The sequence below is a fragment of the Bombus huntii genome, unplaced genomic scaffold (genome assembly GCF_024542735.1).
Source record: "Bombus huntii isolate Logan2020A unplaced genomic scaffold, iyBomHunt1.1 ctg00000129.1, whole genome shotgun sequence".
Classification (NCBI taxonomy): Eukaryota; Metazoa; Arthropoda; class Insecta; order Hymenoptera; family Apidae; genus Bombus; species Bombus huntii.
The window spans coordinates 118,481-141,785 of record NW_026099377.1 but is presented as its reverse complement, the minus strand read 5'-3'; the positions used below and the strand labels follow the sequence as shown (position 1 = coordinate 141,785).

General features: G+C 47.6%; 1 pseudogene; it reads right to left on the bottom strand.

Moving 5' to 3' along the window:
• Positions 1-7,383: 7,383 nt before the first annotated feature.
• LOC126877170 (5S ribosomal RNA) lies at positions 7,384-7,502 on the bottom strand (annotated as a pseudogene).
• Positions 7,503-23,305: the final 15,803 nt, after the last annotated feature.

Here is a 23,305-nt window from a genome sequence, read left to right as displayed (position 1 = left end):
GGCATATTCTCGAAAGATTACACCTAATACGGGAGGATCGAAACAGAAAACTCGAACGAAGAATTGAAACGAAGGTGGCTAGACGGGTACATGCTCCGACCTTCTCCGTTTCGTATTCGCTGCACCGTGTACGATAGCTGTGATATACGGAACGCAGTGAAACTGGAACAGCTGAAAGAAAAATCGAAATTGCGAGTTGAGCGTTTTGCGGCGCAATAGAGCGAGATATATTTAACGGCGCTGATCAATTTACCCGGAAGATCGTTGCAAGCCTAAGAATAGCTCCGAGTTCTTCGAGGCAAGCCCATCGCGCAGAGTAATTAATTTTCTTAATCGACTAGCGAACAATAAATTAATCAACGTCGAAAAATCCAAAAATTTAACGTCGATCCAAGGATATTTTCGGCCAAGGCGTCGCAGGTTCCGTTCGCCAGAACGACGATCAAACGTGCTGCTAGACGGATTAACGGTGAATTACGCGAAGCAGCTTTTAATCGACGCTGCTCGAATATCAATTAAGGGCGGGAGTAGCCCGAGTGGCAAAACCGAGGTAATGCCGTATTTCGAAGAGATTGCTTCGCCCCGAGTGATTTAACGTCGTATAATCTGCTACGTGTTTCTTTTTTGCGTCGCTTCTTTCTATTCCTTTTTTTTTAACGGTACCTCGCGCACTTGTCGACGCGTTTGAGTTATTAACTCTCTTGTCCCCTTCCATCTCCTTCCTTTCTCCTTTTTTCTCTCTTTTTTTAATTTCTTTTTTATTTATTTAGATACCTTTTGTTTTTCAACCAATCTTTTTAAAGCGCTCGCGGAGGTGCTAAATATATCGTTTTATGCTTAATACATGCTCAACAAAGTGGATATAAAAGCGACGTTGAAACATTTTACTCTAAAGTTAGCCGTTACAAAGAAATCTGCGCAACGGCTCCCGCAGGACGTTACAAATTTCGAGGACCAGTTTTACAGCGTTACGAAATATACCGCAACAACATCGGCACGAAACCTCGCACAGTCTGAATTACCGTAGGAAAAAAGAAATTCCACTCGGCAGCAGGCATTCGCGAACGAGTGACGCAAAAATATGTCGGTTTCCACGAGGATGGGGGGCGGGGGGGGGGGGGGGGGGGGAATGAAAAAGAAAAGGAAGAAACCGTGGAACACGGGGTGTCGCTGAACCGGACGATAATTTATGTATCCGTTCGCTAAACTTGCGGATGCTCGCTGATCGCGTCGAACGACAAAGGCTTAACGAAACCGTATTATTTCTGCGAGTCCGACGCGGCGTGCCGATAAAAAGAACTAGCAAACGGTTACGAGCTCGACACCCGGAACGTCGCTTGGATCTGGCAGAAGACGGTACGATACGCGGAACATTGGACGGATAAAACGAACACCGTCGTTTATCGATAAACAGAGCCGCTGTCGTAACGCGTTCTGTCGTGACGCGCTCGAGCAAAGTGCTGGAAATTTGTCACGTCGTGCTCGAACGATCGTAGCTAAACTCGGACGAAACGTGGCGGCTTCCAGTTGTTCGTTGTTAGTCGTTTCCAATGGGATACGGCGGCCAAAGGTAAAATAAAAAGCTGTTAACGAGATCGTCTACGGCGATGAGAATCCATCGGCGATAGCCGCAATTCCGTCCGAGTAAACGGCAACCTACTCGCTACAAACCTAATCGTATCCTTGTGCTCGTGATTGGTATATCTTGCCACGTCGATAGACCGCCAGCGACAGGTGCTACGTATCGATCTTATTAGACAGGAGGAACAATGGCAAACAAATCACGATCGCGTCAATGTCTATACGTACAACGACGCAAACGGAAACGTTTGTCCCCCTGATCGTTCGTAGTTAGACCTGTCGGACCAGCGAAATCGAGCGTTCTCGATCGAGCGTTCGCCAGCACAACTTTTCGCTCCTCTTCTTACGCCTCCTACGAGCGTGCAGGTAATCTTATTCCGAAAATGTATATGGAGAGTCGTGAACGCGCGTTATAACATACAGGCTGGAACGAACGAGCGAAGAGACGGTATCGCGATACCGATATCTACTTGAAACGCAAGATAAAGGAACGAGGGAGCAGCTCCTCCCTTTCGGAGCTCGGTATTCGATCGATGACGATCGTTTCGACGTCCAACGGACTAAATACGTGTGACGACGAGAGCTGGAATTACCAATACGAAGGTAAGTAGGTGTCTGTTTTCTTTTGCCCGACGCGTCGAAATCAACGCGCGTGTGTTTTGCAAAGTTTGAGAACAACGACGCGTCGAACGTATTTCAGCGATTCGCAAACTGTAACCGTTTCCTCGATATTGTCCTATAGATCAGCTACTAACTAAATTGTTACGAATTTTCAGTTCGTTCCGTTCTCGTTCTCGTTCTCGTTCCGTTTTCACGCTCTTTTCGCGCACCAACGTATGAAACGGACAGAGATTCGATGGTTACACGCACGTCATCGTACTAGGAAACGTATCAAAGTCTCGCACAGAAGGATCAGTCTGGCGGAAGATCACACGGATGTCACAGGTAGCATATTCAAACATCATGCGGGACGTACGTCTCGCAGGCAATCTGTTTATGCGTTATTGTCCCGTCCTTGAACGGAATAATTTTCAAACAGCCGCGGGATATGTGCATCTGTTGCGATACGAGCGTTACAAATACCGCTGACACTTTCTCTCGCCAGCAATATCTCGCTCGGTAGAAACGCTTCGCCGCCTACGTTTGCTGACAACGATGCTGGAAAATCTCGATTCTTTGCCTCGACAACGTCTTACGATCGTCGCCGCTGTAAAAACGAGAAAACGTAAACGGAACGTGTAAACGAATAAACAGGCAAGTTCATCGAAGCAACACGAAAAACTTCTAAAAACTGCGAGAGCCGCGTTTCAAAGCATCAAACACCACCTGTAAATATTCAGCCATCGCGCAGACAGCTTTCAATCGAGTCGTCGTCGATCGGCCGCTTTTTTCTGGCGTTTGCCCGTGAACGCGAGTAACCGTGCCCTGTCGAATCTGTCGATACGCAGAGCGCCGAAAACAAGACGCGACGTTCGGCGGAACGTGCCCGAACGATCGTTCACCCTTAGCCGCGGAATCAACGCGAGAGAATGGACGAAAAGGTTCGATATTGCTGGAACGGCGCCCGTCACGCGGATCGAACGACGCGCCAACGACCGTGCGTTATAAACCGATCTCTCGAAAGCCGTTCTGTGCGTCGCGCGATCGTTTTAATACGTTGGAAGCTCGCTCTCGCGAGAATCACCGCCCATTCTAACTCGCGTCTCCGAACGTCGTGCAAAGCAAATACCTATCTGTTATCCAGCCACCGAAACCTTTCCTCTCTCTCGCCGACGTCACTCCTCTCCTGGTAAACTCGAGTGCATCCGTTTAACGACGGAACCTTTCCGCAACATTAATTCTCTTTTTCCTCGTTCCTTACGCGCTGATTCGCCGATCGAGTCTTCTATTCGCAGAGACAGCGTCGAGACGGTCACCACGGTTTTTACGTTGGTAAAACGCGGCAATACGTTTTACAAAGCCGCTTAAACGCACCGTGACTATTGGCTATTAACGTATCCTATTATCGCAACAATGCGAAACTTTTCGTATGCGTATTTTCGTATATGCGTATATCGGTCGAATATCGAGAAAAGGGCACTTTGGATTTTCACGCTTTTCCGATATATCGCTAAACGCTAAAGACGTTTTAAACAACTTTTTCCTGCGCATACGTACAACCGATGCGGCGTTTGGTCTTAGTGTTGCGGTTATGCGGGAAAGCCTTGGTTTTCGAAGCTCGATGTAGGTAGCAGTATCTAATATTAATCCGTTCACCGCCGTGGCATTTTTTATGTTTACACCGATAAGGGTAAGCCGTGAATATTGCTAAATACTATAACCCGACCCAGCTTGGAAACTCGGGCCGAGCTACGTGTAATATTTTCCCGTGTAATTCGTGATTGAAGGCCGAGCGCCGACCGTGCGTGTAGGACAAAACCGTTCGAAACGTCGAGCTTCGCAACGTATTTCGAAAGCATCGAGATCGAAGGTGGCCTCGTTTTTTCGAATATTTACCGACTCTCGAATCGTTGCGCTTCTTCTAGTATTCTCCGCATTCGTCGTCGAAAACGGCGATCAAACGAGCGATAGAAAATTTTAGATAAATTTCACGTCATTCTGTATTTTCCTTCGCAACTTGCCCTCGATTATCGATTATTTCTTATCGTAGAACAAATTATCCAGGAAAAATCTTACAACGTGCTATCGTCAGCGTGATTTCCTTCTGTGATTCGCTCGTGCCGGACAGCACCAGCCTCGTTCGAAAAGTTCGAGGGGCAGGGGGCGAGCGAGTCTATTTCCGTGCGCGGAGTTAACCAGCATCTGGAAGGAGTCGCGTAAACGCGTCTACGCCCGGAGAGGATGACGCTCGTTCGCGAAGAACATATACACGAGGGCCAAGAAAGCACGAGCGAGGGTTGTTGAGCGCGTTTTGCGTTCGACGCGCAGCCACCAGCGAACCAGTTAATTCTCCGCCGTTTCGCGTACAATCCCTAAATTACGAGCGAGACGAGACCGCTTTGTCGAATTCCTGGTACTTAAGTCGGACCCGGTGGTTTTCGCATTCGACACTCCGCGTTGGTTATTCGCAAATTTTTCGTCGCGGTATTTGATCGATTTGGCCGACTCGGAAGCGCGGAGAGGGCTCGAGGCTCCTTCGCTTGGTGCAATCAACAATTGCAATTTTGTTAACTGCTCCGCGGGCGATCAGAGACCACGAAAAGTATCCATCAGATGAAAGCAGATCAGAGGCGGAAGATCAAACGACAAGGAACGCGGGCATAATGACCTTAGGTCGTGTTTAGGTAACTCGTGTTTTGTTTTCATCGCCGAATCGTTTGCGATGAGGAAAAAGCCAGATCCTGGAACTTTTGAGTCGCTTACGAGCTTTGTGAATGATTCGTCGCAGTTGCGAGTAAATTTTTTTTTTATATTTTACGTGGAGGAAATCCGCACGGACGCCAGGCCGCTTCTGGGGAAAGCGGCGTGGTAGTGTCGGATTCCAACCGACTAAAACCTCCACGATAACCGTCCCGGCTGCGATCGAGAGAGGCCCGGGAACCGATGTGAGCGTTGCAACGGGGCCTCCCCCGCGCGCTTAATACCACGGCTGATGGAGCGGTGTGTGACCATTGTCACACCGCCTCGTCGCCGGAGCCACCGACCCAGGCAGCCCAATTCCCCTAACGGCCTAATTAAAAAATAATTGTAGGAATTATCAAAAAATATGGACTACGGGGCCCCAGGTGGATGTAAACCTGGAATCTGTAGCTGGACTACTACACTAAGGCAATGGCAGTACGGATATTCACAACACAACTGTTCTTCTGTATACACAACACAATTACTCTTCTTCACTACCACATTTTGATGACAGGTGACGATCGTTTCGTTGTTCGGGGTTAGTATCAATGTTGCTGTGTTACAAGTATTACGAATATCAGGAGGAAGAATTTTTTTTCCTCTTTTCTTTTTTTTTTGTTTTTTCTATGTTGTTTTCATAGGTATTCTTTTTTTTACTTTTTTTATTTTATTTTTTATTTTATTTTTATTTTTCACATCTCGGGAGGTAATTTCTCGTAGAGAGACACCTAAGACGTAGAAGCTGCGTCGCCCAAGTACGGATTCTCACACACATCACATTTCACTTCTGATCCTGAACTCACTTATATCAAAATCCAGGAGGGAATGGATTCGAACCGCCAACCTATGTGTTTGCAGTCTGCTACAGTAACCACATAGCCACCGTCGTCCTGTACAAAGTATAGTTCCATAATTCTTATTTGATGCTAAACATTCTGATCTCGCACTATTAGATATATATTATTCATTATTCTCCCTCCCCCACCCCCTCTCATCCCACCCCAACCCCGCCCCCTCCCTCTCATCCCACCTCTCCCCAAAGTTACACAGCACCCAAAAAGCAGGCTACCGAAGCGTCCTGTTTTGCGACAAAGTTTTCAGGACAGAAAAAAATAAAAAAAATTCATAAAAAAGCTCCGCTCCTCAGCGGCTTAAACCCAAAAATTGTATTATACACGAAAAATATAAAGCGCCGACGCATAATACAGCATGGCTACGCCGTACCGCCACGTATCAGTACCTTTGCCTAACATATCTGTTGGAATACGACGATATCAACCGCATGCAGATAAGGTAATTGATCGTACGGATTCTTCCCTTCGCTGCCCAGCGCCATCCCCACTAGCGTGCGTTCGTGAGATGCACCACGGCGGCTAGCACGTGCAGGCTCTTTCGAAAATTCGCCGGAAGAAGCGTCAGGATATGGATGGAACATTCTAGATGGGCACGTCGAGAAGCTACTAGAAGGTTCTGTGCCACATGTGACGCCACACAGACACCCACACAGGTCACAATCATTACTGCATAGAGAGTGGGGCTCTAAACCTTTTCAAGGGCCATGGGTCACTAAGCCAGTCAGTCTGTGAATAACTAGCCAACTGTCTACATTCCAGAACGCACATTTATAATCCTTGTAATAATTGTCTAATAAATATGTCGGGTTTACATTAGAATTAGGGTTAGGGGCGTGAAACGAATCCTCGTTTGGGTTACACGTTGTCGTTATGCAATAGAGAAGACATTGACTAGCGCAAATACGATTATTATAGAACCGGACAAGTAACCGTGGTAGTTAGGTACTCGAGAAACTAATGACAATGATCCTAGGTTCAATAACGAATCCGCGGTCGACGGGATGATAGATGAACGTACTCACAAAATCCAAGTCGGATGCGTAATATTCACTGGCCGTAAAGGGTTACTCCTTAATCGATGAGATCGCGAGCGAGAATGCCTTTCCCGTCCCGATGATGCCACAGAGGAAAACTATAACGGGGTGTGTCTAAGGATACGAGATCATCGGATTCGTCGAGAAAAGCCTTCGTTCAGAAAGTAAGGGAAATTGACGTTGCTGCTAATTGGTCAATCTCCATATCGGTGGTTAGAGAAGGATGCTAGCCGCCCTCGAGGGAAAGTTGCTAGTGGGAGACGCCGCTCGTTGAAAAATACGTCTCCCCTATCTTCCCGTAGTTGGGACAAAGGCTGTTTGTCTGTTTGAAGGACTTTAGTTAACTAAACCTTAAGATTTATAACGGGCCCTCGGGCTAGCCGAACATGTACTGCGGAGACGCATCGACATCTTAATACCACGGCTGATGGAGCGGTGTGTGACCATTGTTAGACCGCCTCGTCGCCATGCCAGGCAGCCCGGTTCCCCTACCGGACTGCTTGGCGGCCCCGAGGCGCTGAGCCGCCAAGCGCCCAAGGCCCGAACCCCACGGAGGGGGGGCCAGCACGCTTCGCCAACGCCACACGGAGGTCCCAGGCGTTCACCCATCCGAGTACTACCCGTGCCCGGCGCTGCTTAACTTTCGTGATTTGACGGGAACGAGTGCATTCAGCCCGGCCAGGGCGTTGGCGTTGCGAGTAAATGGCTCTTTACCAACGTTCTTCTTCCATCTTTCCGGATTCCAATCCTCCAGCATCGATCTCGTTTTCTTGGTCTACGACGTCGTTCGACGTATCATTAGCAGGATAATTAGTTTCCTCTTTTGACAAATTTTTATCTCTGTTGAGATGCGATTACATCTTTAGACACAACGTTAGGCAATATTCTGAGGGGACAAGAAGTTTTGGAGAGAATGGTAAAGAAAATTTGACTTATGACACATAAGAATTATTTATTTTATTATGTAAATAGACCGCGGTTTTTTACGCATTTGTGGAAAATTTGCACGTAATACGACGAAATATATATGCTTCCTTTAATATTTTTCTATAATACTTAATAGGTAATGCAATTGTCCACCCTTTTGTCTTTTATCGGGATTTTATTTTTTTAAATATATTGTAGGTCTAATTATAAAATATTATTGTAGGAATTATCAAAAAATATGGACTACGGGGCTCCAGGGGGATGTAAACCTGAAAGCGTAGGTTTTGTGCGTGTCTATGGAGAAAAAGGTTTCCCTCGCGCAACTATGATCGAGCATCCAAGCTCGAAGGATACAACGTAAAAGTGGAGAGGAAAAAGCATAATCCCGGCAGAAAGGAAAGATCCAAGTGCTTCTCGCTTGTTCTTAAATCCGCAGAGTAAATGGAACGGCAGTAAGAAAAGCAATGACCGAAAATGGAGCGTTCCACTGAATAATGCAACGTTAGACGGTGAATAAATACAGACGGATAAAGCCGTCGCAGCCTCGGTATCGCCAGCTTATTAACGATAAAATCAACGATGTCGCGATACTTTGTCGATGCGACGAACGCTCGTTCGAGACTTGGCTTCGCGATGAGAAACAGTTTTGGAGGAAACGCGTGTAGATAAGGGAGTGGCGATTCCGTCGAACCGGAATGCGAGGAAAAGAAGCGAACGATTCTGCGAAGCTGACGCAACGCAAACTTTCCTCACGACGTTAACAAACAGAGAAACGGAAAAGTAATTTCTCCAATCTCGAGAATATTTATAAAACGCGGCAAACAGAGGTACATATCGCGTGTTTACGCTTTATAAATAGGAGGAAAACAGGAAGGATGAAAGAGGACAGGCGGAAAGGAGAGAGAGGCGGGGGGATTGGCGAGGAATATCAGGATAAATTTCCACGACAAACACCGAACGAGGCAGTCGAGTAAGCTGTTTCAAAAATATACGTACGGACAGCTCTGGTTTCCAGCTACTGTTCGCAATTCGTACGCTTTGGAAAGTTTGGGAAAGCCGACGGCGTACATGCACGCCGCTCGCTATTTTCTAACGCTCTCATAAACTTTCGATGCAGTCCAAGTATTAACGTGGCAGGGCAAAAACAAGGAGAAAAACGCGTATTCGTATTCGTCGATGCTGCTCTTGGCGTCGATGAAACCCCCATTGCGATCGAAATAAACGGGCGAATTTTCACCGACCTATGAAACGCCCGACACCGCGTATTTGTTCCCGGCGAAAAATACGAGAAAACCTTTGGTAGGGTCAATTTTTTTAACCGTAATCGCTCACCGGATACGCAATGTTGCAAGTTTGTCGCGATGAAAAAATGCCAGGAAAAAAAGAAATTTCTCTACACGCGGCGTACAACCCGATGACTCTTGACAACGCAACAAGTTCGGCGATTTGAAATTTCTATTCTTCGAAAGTGAAACAAACGTGGAAAAAGCGCGATTTTGAGTAAATTCCCGGCAATTTCATAATGGAAACGTTTCGATTTAATTTACATGTACTCGTATCGTCATCGATGTTTCGAGTTCGATCTTACGTGGCGCGGAACCTATTAACGCGATGCTTTTCAGAATGAAACGGAAAGAGTATCGGAAAGTTGCTGACGTTCTTGAACGCGTAGACCCGGTATTACCTGGGCACGATTCCAAACGCCGCGAGCTTTTATCTGCATTTTCAATTTACTTTTTCGTATTAAAAGTAACTGGCTGCTGCTAGTTTGTTTACATCTACATATAAACCGAACTGATCGAGGAAAAATTGCGTGGAAAAGAAAATCACGAAAAAAACCGAAAGACGTTGGAACCGCTGGTTCGTGGGAGCCTTCGTATTCGCGAAAGCCATATTTCGTAGAAATATTATTTTTATTCGCTCGTTTGAAAGAAAGCGACGAATCTCGTTGCATGGGTGACGCTTGCGAAGCATACGAAAGGAGGGAAAAGAGAAGAAAGGAGGAAACACGGTACAAAACAGGGCAGAGCTGGCTGGTTAATTTGCTTGTAACGATGCTCGCTAGTTACAGCTGGTTGACGTTTCCCGGCTCGGTTGCCACGGACCAGAGCGGTCTCCTAGAAAATCGTCGACTCGCGAGGGTGGAGCGTCGCGCAACGGCTTAATTATCACGAGCACGAAATGAAAATTAGCCGACGACGATGCGTTCGTTCGTTTCCGGGTGAAACGTGGTGACACTTTGCACGGCGAAACTGAAAAGCAGACGGTACGCGGCAGCAGAGACATCCGTTAGTCGCGGTTGTATCGCGTGCGAATTATCGACGGGATCGGGATCGCTTTAAAAATGCCTGGCTCGTGTTCGATAAATCCAGCAAACAGGATTATTACAGCAACAGGAAGAGATTATAAGAGATACAAACTCTCCTCTCTTTGCAACTTTGTATTTCGGAAAAACGTTTCGAAACGAACGATCGAGTCACGTTCCGTTCCTCCCCGTACACGCTTTCGCCACCGGATCGGTAAGCAAGTTCAGTTTCAGTTTCGCTTTCGGTTTCGGTTTCGGTTTCCGGTAGAAAGTGGAACTCGCTGTTGAAACGTTATCCTCTTGACGTCTCTTTAAATGGTCGTGATTTTGCTCCGCTTTAACTCCTTTCGAACGACGGAAACCACGCTTGCAGAACCGACGTTAACTTTTCAGCGAACATGGTTACAACGTGTCTCGCGGTGTCGCCAGTCAGATGCGTTTCGAACGCATCGACGTCCACTAGAAAACTAGAAAACGATAATACCTCGTGCCCGAACTGTGAGAAACCAAGGATCGCGCGTCGCGCAAGAAGAATTACTGCTTTCGTTGGTCTATCGAAGAAACGATAAATAGTCCCTCGTAATTCCATCGTGCGAAACACGTGGTCGGCCTATCGAAAAATGGCCACGAAACAAATCGTGCACGAGTTGGAGCGATCCGCGACGGAAACGTCTTACTTAAAGTATCGTTGCCATTTGCTTCGAAGCGACAGAGACACGATACGGAAAGCCTTGGGGATCGAGTCGTTAACCAACAGACCGTATAGGTAGGAGAGTACCAGAAACCGCGAAGAAAGGACGACGAACCGCGACACGGTCGTCGTAGAATCGAAGCACTGCAGCCGTGTCGGCCCAACAGACGTAACAACGGTGACCACCGAGAGAAATAGGAAACGGGATAAAGGAAACCCCTGGGCTATGGTTTGACAGCCGACCCGTGAAACCTGCCGATATGCGCGCTGTATTAGAACCCCGTCGGTCGAATCCGTGTGTTGGCGAGACTTCAAAAAATCCTGACACCGAACGCATCGCAACTCCACTCGTAATCCGATGTAGCTACACGCTAGAAGGACGTTCGTGTGCACTGGGGACCGGATACGCGCAGCTTTACGACTCAGCTAACCCCGCTGCGTCTCCTCTCGTCCTGGTCCACACACACGCGTGGCCATGTTTTCCTCGTCTCCGAGGGACGCGCCGCTTTCACGGAATTACGATCCATCTTGTCCGAGTTAATTCTCTTTGCAGACAGACGTGGCACTCAGTAATCCGATGAATTCGTTTTAATCGGTCGACTTGTCGGAAATTGGCGGATTCTACGCGGAATGCACGGTCGAACAGGCGCCTCGCGTCGTGAAATTTTTACCCGTCCGACGTTTCGATTCGAACGACGATCCTGGAGAAACAGGTAGACGCGGTTAATTGCAGCTTCAGAACTGCGCTGGCTGAAACGAAAGGTAGATTTGGTGTATTCCGTGGAACGAACGAGCTGTTTCACTAACATCGGAACAAAGTAGAAACGAATCGGTACTTATCAAGGAGAAAACATTGTCCAGCGTGGGGAAAAGATTAAGGACCGATATCCCTCGATCCACGCTGGAGAGGGCCGAAGAAACAAGGCGAATTAGCGGGAGATCGGGAGAAGAAGGCAGAACGGGCGGAATAGAAAAGGAATGGATACGGCAAGCATCGGCCGTGCGATTTCGGTTTCGTATCACATAGCGTTATCCCCTCGTAAAGTTGGCCACTCGTGCCACTAGCAGAAACTGTATGGCGGGCTCCGAGAGGGTTTTAATCGCGCGACGGACGAACGTATCGGTGAAATTACTGGAGAGCCCCGTCGACGTGCCTTTCGGTCCTGTCTGCCCCACGGCTCGGCTGCCACGGATCTAACAGATTTACCGGATACAACGTGCCGGGTTACGAAACTTCGAAACTGGCTAAGTTAATTGCCGGTCGCTCCCCCGCACGTACTCGTCTATCAGGCGACTCCAACTAGTAACCAACGAGGAAACCGCTGATTTCAGGCGTAAATTCAGCTGAAAATCCGTAACGTGGAACGATGAAAGAGGCCGCACGGAAGAAAATAGCCTGGCGATCAAAAGGCTGGAACGTGCTTTCAGACCCGGACGCTTAGCTGCGCCGCCCCGCACCGAGATCCACTCTGACTTTCGCCCTTTGCTGCGAATATGACAGCCCGTTCGCGCTTTGCCCTCGACGATCGACGCCGACCACGCTTCTGCCGCCTGTTATTTCCCAACCGTCCACCGTTTTGCTCCCATTCTTTTTCATTTTCTTCTTTCCGCGCTTCTCCTTTTATCCTCTTTTCCCTTCTTCTCTCGCCGAAGCGCCGCGTTTGCTGTCGAGTTCGGCTACGATTGGCAAACACAAATCTTACGTGGACGCGCGATACGCGCGTTCCACGCATTTCAAATTTCACGACGAAACGTACTCGACGACTCAACGTAACGTGGAAAACGCGACAAGATGTTCGAATTTGGAATTATGCGAGCGCGCTGGGTCGATCGGCATGCCATCCGCCAAACGCGCGGCAAATAAATCTGTCGGTGTAATTTTAACGAGCCGCGATACCGCTCGAGGATTATACGGGTAATTTAAATTCCGCTCGCTCGATCGACGCGACCGATGGTAGAGCAAATCGGACGAACGGTTTGTAACACGAGACATTAATAAAGTTGGTGGAGCCGCGGAAAGCGGATGGAAATGGAAATTTTCCGATTTTAATATCGGTGAATGCATCGAGAAGAAAGATCAAAAGGTTGACTGTTGATTAATTTGAGCGGCACGCGAGCCACGAGCCCCGAGCCCCGAGCGTCGCGATGCTCGCGTGCGCCGAAGCTACTGCGATCGAGCGAGCGTCGTAACCTCGGTAAATAACCCGTCGTATAATATTACGTACACTGATCAACGATTCGGAAAGGGAGTATTCGCTAACCGGGGCATCGCCCCACCGTCGTGCGAAAATAAACTAATTAGCCTTTGGGGACGTCGAGGCATGCCCCTCGACGCCCCAGCGGATTTCAAGTCGTCGATTTTACAGCTAGCTGCTGTTACGTTCGAACCGTTTGTAAACCAGTGACGCGCAATTTGGGATAGCGATTGCGATCGAAATCCGACCCTCTCGAGAATCCTACGGAAAGAGAATTTCTTTCGCAGTGGTTGGTCTGGCCGATCCAAGTTTCGGCGCGCGTTGTCGCGATGCCTAATCGCTGCGTTGCCGATCGTCGTTGCCATTCGAACGCGCGGCGAGCGAACAGCCGTGAGTTTGCTCTGTACACTCGAGGCCTGAACTTAAAGGCTTAAGGACCTGTTTGCCGTTGCAGCTCGGCAGAAACGAATCTTCGGCGTTCGCCAGAGCTAAACCAGCGAATATTCGAGCGGCCTGCCTCGGAACGGTCGCTGAATTTCTGCTGAAAAATTAATCAACGCGGAACGTAAATCGCCAGTGATAAACACGTGAAAAACCATGCGCTGATGATGGGGGGGGGGGAGGGAAGAACGGCAACGGCAACGTTGTTGCCAAACGAATGTAATGAACGGGCAAATACGCGTTTGTTTGCAAGTACCCTACGGCGAGCAAATAACGTTACGCGAAATACGCGGCCCAGTTTCATCCTGTGTCTTCCTTTTATACAAACGCGTGAAAAATTTCGCGGAAATTCGCACTGGCGACGCAGAATCGGTGCGCGGAAGAAATCTGGCCGACTCCTGTTAATAAATTTCTTTCTTACAAAATTTTCCCCGTGGTTCGCGCTATCCAGCCTCCCGTGTTTCCATCTCCTCGCCAGGAATTTGGCAACAGAGTTTGCGAAAAGTTACGGGCGCCGACTGGAGAGAACGGCGAGACCGGTTTTTCTAAAATAAAACGATCCTGCGAAATAGACGCGACGAGTGCCACGGTCAGTCTTGGAAACTCGAGTCTCCGCGAAAACTTCTTCCGCTTCTGGCTATACGTACAAGTATATCAACGCGCGCCTTGCAACGCGTCTCGTGCCGTTTTTCTCCTATTCTGCTTGCACGTTTCTCAAAGAGAATACCTAATACCAAGGTGGTCTTCGCTTTACGCGTCTGTGCGATTCCCGCGATGGAAAAAACGTCGCGCTGTTCAGCAAACCAGCGTCCACGCAACGACAATACGTATACGACGATGCATAAATCAACGAATGTTCGCGTATAGAAACTTGTAAAAAAAATCCACTGTCGAAAAATAGAAAAATTCGTACTCGTGCAAAGATCAGCGGGAAACGAAACGATTTTCGACTCGTCACCAAGCGTTATAGTCATAGGAATGTAACGAAACGGCGCGCAAACAACCGACGCGAAACCATCGTGACGTAAAAGCATTTCGCGACAGGGAGCGCGGGTCCGAACGTAGCGAAAAAACAGCAGCCAGCCCGCTGTCGTTTCACCCAATGGGGGTGTTGTATCGATATGTCGAGGCAGCGTCGCTGAAACCTGCTGGTGGCAGAGAGCCAACGATAAGGGCCGCCATCTATCGACCGTAAGAGCCTCCTTTTGTATTAACGACGCTGTTCCGACTGTAATTGAGAGCCTCTGTACTCCGGCCCAACGTCGCCAGGTTATTAAATCCCGGGATATAAATTAGTTAATATTATCCACGCGCCGCTAGCTCGCACTCTTTTCTTCGCCAGAGAAATGGATTTTCCGCTCAACTTAAATTGCTTAGCGATCGCCGGATGTGAAAGATTTATCGAGTCCGTCGATAAAGAGCTTTCGCGTACATCCGACCCGATTAACGTACCATCGACACGCGACAACTGCCAACGATTTACGACGGTTACGATGGTATTACCTTTTCTTCACGATACTTTTCTTTTTCTTTCTCTTCTTCCGCCGTATTTGAGTTGATCACTATGGTTGGTCGCTTTACGTCATCGTGTACGAGGGACACGCCGAATAAAGTTTGTGGAAAATCATTACTCCACGGATCCTTTTCATCGAGTGTTCCAAGATAGCCGTTAGTGGAATTTTCGACCGCGTTTAAGACCCTTCAACGAGCTGAAATCTGCTCGCCAACTTTACTCGGAATTCAATGCTTTTCAATTACAAAGATTTTCCGGTTAACCGTTCCTTAATTAAACATGTAACTATACCGAAACGTTTAAATTACCTTTTGAACCTGGTATACAGGTCAAAGCTACTCCAGTTTACTCTGCTTTTTTCAGAACGTCCCTTTCAATTTCGCTGCGCGGAACGTCGGGATAGGAACTCGAATACGAACGACACGAATAATTTGATAGAAAATCATCGTCGAAGCGAATTCGAAGCAAATTCGAAGCAAATTCGAAGCAAATTCGGGCCGAACGAATTCTCGCCTCGATTCGAAGCCAATATGCTTGTCCTTAAATTGGCTGTCCTCCTCGGCAGGATACCTACGAAATCGCAAATACGAGACCGACGATTCGTAGGAAAATCTGTGTGACCGCCGGTAATAAAATCTCCTATAATCGACGTTGGCCTGCTTACGTCAATCTGCTCGTGGCAGGTGTCCGACGATACAGGCTCAACGCGACATCAACCTCTTCGTTATAATCCGTACAAGCTTGGTCTCGTGTAACGGAAACGTTAGTCGTGTAATAGATACTTTCGATGTCGGCGTCGAAATCATTTCCCAATATATTTCCTGCGAAATTGCTTCGTAATTTCGTAGTAACACACCGACTGGCTATGTGCCACGTCACCGACTCGCCTACACCTCGCTATCTCTCCCTTAACGACAATTTTATTGAACCGAGCGATCGACCCGGCTCGCCCGGTAAATACCTTCGCTCCTCTGGACACACCGACGATAATTGACCCAGTTCGATATCCTTGTAAACCGACGCCAGGCGTTTCTTGCCTCGTAAAGACGAATCTTTCGAACGGTGTCATTCGCGTTCAATTCGTTTTTCTAGCGAGGGGTCTCGAATCTTTAAACGACGAGAAACCTAATCACTTTCAGACAACTTTCGTTTAAAGACGAAAGAACGTAAAGAACTGGGTTCGGCCTTCTCCCATCTGCGTATCTTTCGGGGAGTCGATTGCGATGGTCATCTCCTTTGTCGGATACGATTCGAATTGGTCGAATAAGCTGGCAAGTGCTAGATCCGTCTCATCTCCTTCTTCCGTCGAATATTAGCGCCGCTACGAACGCATAAGCCGAAAAATCTTGCCACCGTATTACGCCGAAATATTCGACGATGTTCATTCGCAAGCGATAAAGCTTCGCTACTGTTCGCGATCGGCGCTGCTCTACTACGAAATATCAAATTTATCGCGTAGCCGCGTACACGGGAGAAGGAAAGAGATCGCAAGGGCGGTATTTACCCAATGCGAGAGACAGGCTACGAAAGACGAGCACGAGCGACTACAAAGTTCAATCGGGCTCGATGAAGCTTAACTTGCTCCGCGGAGAGCGGCCATTTGGAATTCGAGTGGCGTGTACGGTGTGCTCGGAGCGTTAACGAGTTCGATCGTCATCGTAAATAAGCAACCAGCGGTCCGAAAAATCTCGCCACGGTCAAGAAGACTTAAGAAGCCGTTCGCGGAAGATGGACGGCGCCACCCGCTACTTCTCGGCCGGAAATTACAGGTGACTTAGCGCGGTCTCTCTGCCCTCGCTTCTCTCGACAGACAGAGAGAAGCGGGCGCGGGCGCATCGTAAAATCCAAGCGAAGAGAAAGAAAGAGAGAGAGAGAGGCGTCGCTCGTCGAAAAAATCCGATGCGATCTTTCGCGAGTTCGTCGACAGTTTCTGCCTCGCTGTTACGTTTCTACCGCCCCCGCTGTATTTCGAAACGGAAGGGGGGCGCGATTCCGTCTGTCGGCTCTCTTCCTGCACGCTTCGTTGTGCACCGTCGCGCGTATCTAGACGCTGGAAACGAGAATTATGAAAATTTCGTGGAGCAGTTGCGCCAACTCTTCTCGTTTCTCGCCATTGAAATCGCAGGTGTCAGGTCGCGCGATCGATACAACCCCCGTTAAAGGATCGAAACGATGTTCGTTTGCGATTCTAGGCAAAATCGTTTCCTATTTAGCGTGAAAGTTCCAATTGTTTCTCCCGTCTAGTTAGCGCGCAAGCTTCTTCTCCTTTCCTTTCACTCGTTAGAAGCGAAATAGTTCAGAGATCCTCGCAGCGTTTCAAACATCCCGATGACTCTCTTCGTTCCATTGTCTTCGTCCAGTTGTCTTCGAAACGTTAATTTATTCGTTCGTTCTCCTCGTTGGCGTAAGCGCAAACGCGCTCGATCGGTTACCTCTATTTTCGTTCTTTTCTCTGGGTAGCGCGTCGAGCGAAAAGCGGGTGTGAGTGGCTTGACGGCTCGAGAGAGTGCGATCGAGGATTCCCGATGTTCTTCTCTGACGGATCGTCGATATACGTAGAACGCGACGAGGTCCAACTCGATTTCGCGTCGCGCGTTTCAGAGGATATCAGCCCTTTTCTCTCGCGATCCAGCAAGAAACGACGAGCCGAGCGAAGGAGGAGGAGTCAACCTCGACTGCGGTATCTGCGCCGACGACGCGATCCGAACGTAGCGATTGGAAGGTCGCTTTAAGCGTTAATTTGGCGATCTCGCGATCGATCGAGATCGGTGTCGGGATCGGCGTAATACGCGCGTACGATCCCATATTACGAGCGAAAGACGATTAAAAGACTTCGCGCTCGTAACCGTAACACTGTCCGGGCATGGTTGTCCTTGGGTTTACGACGCCTGTCGCTCGAGATCCCATTGTCTCGAATCGATTATCCAACACTTTGCACCTGCTCCGATTAGTGCAACGTCGAGGAACAAAACAATGCAAGAACGATGAAACATAGGATATACATTAAATGATAAGGGATCGGGGCTTTGGCGCTACTTTGGCGGGGCTACTTTGGCGGCTTAAAAGAGACGAATACGTGGAATACGTCGATCGATCTCTCGTATCGAGGATACGGACTGGCGAACGTAAGACGGATCAAGTTTCGAGCAACGTTTCGAAAGGGCGAATAAATTGGAATTAACGCGGCTCGCTATAGGGCGAGTATACGGAAACCACGGGCTGCGATAATGTAACCCGCGGGATAAAGGCTTCCGCGTACGACTCGACGTACAATTGCCCTTTACAGTGTTCGCAGTGGAAAACGATCTGCGCACAGATCGGGGTGCGGCTTAATGCCAATTCACGGACAAAGGGTGACCGCGGACGAAAAAGAGAGCCACGGGATTCTTGGAGCGAGCGAGTAAAGTGAGAACGGCCGGCTGCGCCGTTTCTTTCGACGTTGCTCTCTCGATTCGGAGATAACAGCGCTGTGTGCCGCCGGACGATTAATAACCGACTCGAGATCTAGATACGAATAAGTATAAAAAGGTTGGATCTTGGTTTCGTCGTTCTTACGACCATATAACGCTTCGTAGGACGTGACGATGTGAAACGAAGAATCCCTTCAGAATGGAAAATGCCGCGACACGGACCGACGCGAAGGCCGACTTTGATACAAAGCCGAAGGTACTTGACTCCAACGACGTCGAGTATCGCTCAAGGGAGATCGGTCATGAAGTAAGGGAAAGAGGAGCACTCGTACGATCCTCGTCCCCCGTGCGATTAAATATCGCAGGGGTGCGGTCGATGGAGATCGTAAGAAGATTCGCGATAAAGCGATCGAAGCAGGCTTACGCCTGTAATCTTTGGAGGTACGTTAATATCGCGACTAAACGTCGTAACCTACGAAATCCGGAGAAGAGGGTCGCAGTTATTAATCGGGCAGCGATAATCGCCGGCTCCACGATATCCAACGAATTCATCCGCCCCCTCGTCCGTCGATACTCCGTCGTTCTTCGATCGTCGTTCTTAATTGCGCGTCTCAGGGGGACGAGAGCAACGCGTATCGCCACCACGCGTCGATCGACGAGGTATCGATTCGCTTCCGCGACCAGCGTCAAAGGCCGGGCCGACGAAACAACGTTATGCCACGCGTCGAGATTCGCGTTGCTCGGCGTCTTTCTCCGTGGGTCACGAAACCAAAAGGGAGGAAAAACACGAGGGATCCGTGAAAAGGCGTCGTTGTTCGATCAGCGTGTGTCCAACGATAAGCGAAGCGACGAGGACGCGACCTAACACCAACACGGGCAATTCCTTTTCCTCGGGTTTCTCGTTTTCTGGATGGACGATCCGGTCCGTAGTTTTTGATTCTCTACAGAGGAGTATACAAGTACTTGATTTGCAAAATGAGTAGTTTAAAAGATATCTTAAATTTAACTTTTTTTTATTTTATTTTATTTTATTTCTTTTATTCCTTTTTTTATTTTATTTTACTTTTTATTCTATTTTTTTTATTATGTACCTTGCAATTCGTACAGCTGAACATTAAATTTAGTATTGTAGGACTTGTGTGAATGAGGAGGAAGGATAAGAGAGAGTTAACAAGTTTTTATGCTTTCATTAGTTTTTATTCACCTACAGTCTTGACTAAGAATATACAATTCAGTACTAATATATATAGAAAAATACAAATATCCACATAAAACTGTACATACAATCATACATACGAAACCATACATACAAAACCAGACATACAAAACCAAACTTGACTAAGAATATACAATTCAGTAGTAATATATATAAAAAAAATACAAATATCCACATAAAACTGTACATACAACCATACATACAAAACCATACATACAAGAATTATTATACTTAGAAAAAAAGTGTCTGGCAATAGTAGCGATTATTCGGGATCGAGGTATCCCAACTCCAGCCAGTATGCTGCCATATCTCTTGCGGATTCTCCCGGCTCTCGGTCCAGCAGCAACCTTGCAGTTATTGCTTCTCCTGGAGAAGGATCGATGTTGACTAGGCTCCCTGTCCGTCTCAACATGGTGAATTGGGCCACTCGATGTCTCTTCCCTTGGATCGGTTGTTCTCGTACACCTGGCAGAACGATTTTTCTAGTCCACGGTGCCATTTTTGCCAAATTACGGGGCAGCAGCCGTATTGAATCGAGACATTGCTCGCTCTCTAACCCCCAATCGATTAGAAAGACGATGTAGCCAGTCATGGTCCTTTGTAAAAGGATGGCTCTTTCCCAAGCGCTAGATTCCTTAAAATCTACTAGCACGGCGACTAGCATGCCTGTTCTTAAACTTTTCGCCTTCGGCAAGTACTCCACGGGATGTTCCATCATCTTCAAATTGAGTGTTTGGGTTATCTTCGGCCATCCAGCCAAACGAACCCACATGGTGGTAAGTGACTCGACTCGAACCACCCGGACGGGAACTCCTTCTCGGAACCGATCGTTTGTCTTTTGTAAAATCTCCATGGTATACTAGATTTGGAAAAAATTTCGAATGTTAATGTTCGACTATACTGATCTGCCTAGTTTACGTGTCTATGTCGGATGGTGCTGGCTCCGCCGGGAATCGGACCCCCCTTTATATACCAGCAGCACCGACCTTGGAGAGGACCCCCTTTATATATCAGCTGCACCGACCTTAGAGAGGACCCCTTTAAATATCAGCAGCACCGACCTTGGAGAGAACCCCCTTTATATATCAGCTGCACCGACCTTAGAGAGGACCCCTTTAAATATCAGCAGCACCGACCTTGGAGAGGTACTCGGTCACCGTTTAAGCTAAACGCACGTTTTCGTTTGTCTTTTTTCACGCTTTTCTTGTCCTCGCAATATTTTATAACAGTGTTATCAATACATACAGGCAAAATATATAGTCTATTTTTGATACACAAGTGTCAGATATCAATTATTGCTTTCCGTTAAAATAAATATATCATTATTAGATGCTCTTTTTAATATTCCGATCCGCATCCTTACAATATTTTACAATTTTTAACCTAAAAATGTCGCTAGAAAATAGAAAACGAAAAACAATTTGAAAAGCACTAGCTCGCTTGAATGTGAAAATTGTGACGTGGGTGTATGTGCTTTGCCCTGCTTTAAAATATATCACACTCAATTGTATTATTAATAATTAAAGTAAATTATTAAAGTTCACGTATATGTATCGTACCTTTAAGAAAAATTAACATTTAATTATCCAATGTGCTTGCGTAGAGAACAGCATTATCCGCCACATATTGCGGTGCAGTATCGTTTACGCGTAGTTCGCGTCAAACCCTGCCCTACGAAGGAACGTCCCCGCACAAAATTCAATCGTACCTAAGACGTTAAACCGATCCTTTGCAAGTTTTCTTCAAAGAGATACGCTATACGAGTTGTTTGATTGATATCCGAAAAGTTTCTTTCTGTTTATGAGGAAATAATAGACGCACAATGTTATTTGCTTTATATCGTTTTGTCGCATTACGTACGATCCATTTTGTTCTATTGAGATAAACACCGAGACATTTCACAGACTTGGTTTCACGTTTGTACGGAGGTGCTTTATTGTAAAAACGACGTTTGCGAAAAAAGACATTTTTCGGACAACCTAATATATTTCATACGATGCTGTTGCCAAGAAATATTTATTAACGAAATGCTAAAAACTGTTATTTGCAAACAAATACTAGGGGAAATTGTTTTATCCGCTTTTACACGCAGAAGAATTTTACTGCTCAATAATATTGCTATTGGAACGAACGAGCCGTTTCGCTAACATCGGAACGAAGTAGAAACGAATCGGTACTTATCAAGGAGAAAACCTTGTCCAGCGTGGGGAAAAGTTTAAGGACCGATGTCCCTCGATCCACGCTGGAGACGGCCGATGAAACAAGGCGAATTAGCGGGAGATCGGGAGCAGAAGGCAGAACGGGCGGAATAGAAAAGGAATGGATACGGCAAGCTTCGGCCGTGCGATTTCGTATCACGTAGCGTTATCCCCTCGTAAAGTTGGCCACTCGTGCCACTAGCAGAAACTGTATGGCGGGCTCCGAGAGGATTTTAATCGCGCGACGGTCGAACGTATCGGTGAAATTACTGGAGAGCCCCGTCGACGTGCCTTTCGTTCCTGTCTGCCCCACGGCTCGGCTGCCACGGATCTAACAGATTGACCGGATCCAACGTGCCGGGTTACGAAACTTCGAAACTGGCTAGAATCGACTGCTAAGTTAATTGCCGGTCGCTCCCTCGCACCTACTCGTCTATCAGGCGACTCCAACTAGTAACCAACGAGGAAACCGCTGATGTCAGGCGTAAATTCAGCTGAAAATCCGTAGCGTGGAACGATGAAAGAGGCCGCACGGAAGAAAATAGCCTGGCGATCAAAAGGCTGGAACGTGCTTTCAGACCCGAACGCTTAGCTGCGCCGCCCCGCACCGAGATCCACTTTGACTTTCGCCCTTTGTTGCGAATATGACAGCCCGTTCGCGCTTTACCCTCGACGATCGACGCCGACCACGCTTCTGCCGCCTGTTATTTCCCAACCGTCCACCGTTTTGCTCCCCTTCTTTTTCATTTTCTTCTTTCCGCTCTTCTCCTTTTATCCTCTTTTCCCTTCTTCTCTCGCCGAAGCGCCGCGTTTGCTGTCGAGTTCGGCTACGATTGGCAAACACAAATCTTACGTGGACGCGCGATACGCGCGTTCCACGCATTTCAAATTTCACGACGTAACGTACTCGACGACTCAACGTAACGTGGAAAACGCGACAAGATGTTCGAATTTGGAATTATGCGAGCGCGCTGGGTCGATCGGCATGCCATCCGCCAAACGCGCGGCAAATAAATCTGTCGGTGTAATTTTAACGAGCCGCGATACCGCTCGAGGATTATACGGGTAATTTAAATTCCGCTCGCTCGATCGACGCGACTGATGGAACGACGATGAGCCGGCTGAGCCGAGATGAAATGATAAATTAGCGAATGAAACAGCCAAGTATAATGGAATGCCCGGTTAAATATAGAGCGTTTTAAACCGATTAACAGATAACTGCAAATTAGATCGTCCATTAACGCGGTTCGTCCACGTTCGAGCGGCATCGTTCGAGAATTAGTCGGAGAATTAGTCCGAGAATTAGTCAGAATACCCTCCGATCGATCGTTTTTCCCCCCGAAATCTCGCATTCAATCTGTTTCGATTCGCCATTCGCGCGATCCGAATTTAAGTTTCACGAATGTAAATACGAACGAGCCGTACGTACCACTGACTATCGCACGATCGCTGTGGCAAAACGCTGGCGTACAATTAGCGCTATTTGCCGTTACGTGAAATATATTGTAAACGTTATTGCTCGCGCGTGGAAACTCGCTACTTCGCGCAGCCAGTCGAACTGTTCGATATTTATAGTTAGTCGACAAATACCGCGTACC